Genomic DNA, 2,119 nt, shown 5'->3' with positions numbered 1-2,119 from the left:
AAATTAAAGTCAGAAGGGAGCCTGTAAGAAGCTGTTTAGCCTAATTCCCCCCTCCTTTGTGTGTATGCATTTACTAAAGTGAATGCAAATTTTTTCTTTTACAAAAAAAACTGGACATATTTAATGTAAACATTCTGGTAAGTCTGGATCTCACTCATAAATGAGGAAACAAATTCAGGCAAGCTCAGTGACCTGAGGACACTCAGCAATTAGAGAGAGGCAAAACTAGAACATATCTCTTTATGCTACTTAAACTGGGCTATTCTAATACTAAGGACTATTCTTTTCCCTCTTTGGTAACCTAAAGAACACATCTTTTTCTAGATCATATTTTAGACAAGATCAGGCACATTCAGGATGATATGGCCATAGAAGTGATTCACATTTTAAATTATCACTGGGATCATTTAGAAAGCCCCACACTTAATCATTTTGCTCATTTAATCATATATAAGTCTTAGAAAAATGCTTGAAGTAATCTGAACACCTGTTTTTCCTATACTTCAAGAGTACAGAACCTGTCTGAATAAAACAATCTATTCTGGATCATTAAGACCAAATGTAAATTGGCAGTTATTTGAAAGATGGCTGTTCAGTGTTACGGAAGTGTCCTACCTAGGCAGAATTTCAATTCCACGAAATATGTACATCACAAAAAAACAATATGGAGAGACCCCCCTTCTAGATAGAGCTTCACATACAGACAATCCAAAGAAGCAAGTGCTGTCAAGAATTAAACTGCCCTCCCACCCATCACCAACAGATTCACACAAGATTTCACACAATATCAGGTGATTTCCAGGAAATAATAAAATCACGTTCAGACACTCTTCTTGGTTTAGTCAATCTGAATAATTTAGGCTGGAAAAACACCTCTCAAAGATTGGGTTGACTTTTGCCTGCACCTTGCCTACAATGGCACCAATTAATACCTACGATCTTCGAAAAGAAAAATTCCATTATTTCTTTTCTTTCTTGAGAGATGCTTTTTTCCCTCCTCCTTTGGAAGATATGTAGTACTTTGCTTCCATCCGAGCCAGAAAATTGTCCATTTCTTTTTGCAAATCCTTTTGTCTGCTCTCAATGACTGCTTTCAAGTTATCCACTCCTTTATGAAGCCCGAATTCCTTCCTAGTTATTTCTGCTTCTCTAGCTTCTTCCTGAGCCCTCCTTTTCCTTGCATTCATCTTTGTTTCAATTCTCTGACAAAGGCATTATAGGATGGAACCTCTCCAGTGTCAATCGTTTGCTGAATAATATTCCTTACCCTGGGTTCCTCTGTGTACTGCACACAAAGCACAGACTCCATGATCTGATCCATGTCACCCTTGAAATCCAGATAAGCCTGTTTAATATCAGCCAGCTCTTCTTCAGAACCTTTGTATGTCTTTTCAAAAGCTTGAATGTCCTCTAGAGAGATCTTTTTAAAGAGTAACCTCCAATAGGCCTCCCAATCTCGGTCTTGAGTGAGCATAGCGGAGTCCTAGTCCACTGTTCCCTGTTCATCGTACACTGCTCTCTGTTCCTTATCACTTAAAACAGAATAGACTTTTCCCAGGATCTGGAAGCGGTGGGTAGCGTCCTCCTTGTTGGTCTCACCCACCCGGTCTGGGTGCACCTGCAAGGACACTTTGTGGTAGCCTGTCCAGCGTCGCATGCCTAGCACCCGGTAAAGGTCGGCTGTGCCGAACACTTCCTCGCATAGCTCCAGCAGTCCCATGCTGGGCCTTGGGGGACCTTGAGGACTTTGAGGAAAACAGCCAGTCACACACTCAACGCTATGGAGCTCCCAGAGGTCTGTCGGTCCTCCCCACTCTCCCACTCACCCCCATCCCCTACCCCCTCACCCCGCCACCCCACCCCCATTCAAAACACCCAGGGCATCGCGGTCGCGTCACAAAAAGCTAGGGAGAGGCAGGGCCCCCAACTTGCCCAGGTTTTAGGAAGCCAAAGCAAGTGAGTGTAGGAAAAGCCCCAACCTGCATCCAGGACAGCTCCAAGCTGAGGACTATGAACCAAGTCTTCAATTTCCCAGGGCTCTTGGGTCCACCCAGGGGAGTGGGCCCAAATGAAGGCCCTCCTCCAAAATGGTTATGTGAGATTGTATTAGGGTGAGAGA

General features: G+C 43.6%; 1 protein-coding gene and 1 pseudogene across 1 annotated transcript in view; both read right to left on the bottom strand.

Annotated features, from left to right (window-relative positions):
- Positions 1 to 2,119, bottom strand: part of PDPK1 (3-phosphoinositide dependent protein kinase 1) — a 90,265-nt gene that overhangs the window by 65,285 nt on the left and 22,861 nt on the right. The window lies entirely within an intron of this gene.
- LOC100961541 lies at positions 465 to 1,720 on the bottom strand (annotated as a pseudogene).

The sequence above is a fragment of the Otolemur garnettii genome, unplaced genomic scaffold (assembly GCF_000181295.1).
Source record: "Otolemur garnettii isolate 467f Iridium unplaced genomic scaffold, OtoGar3 scaffold00044, whole genome shotgun sequence".
Classification (NCBI taxonomy): Eukaryota; Metazoa; Chordata; class Mammalia; order Primates; family Galagidae; genus Otolemur; species Otolemur garnettii.
The sequence above is the reverse complement of the archived record's forward strand: the minus strand, read 5'-3'. Positions and strand labels throughout refer to the sequence as shown.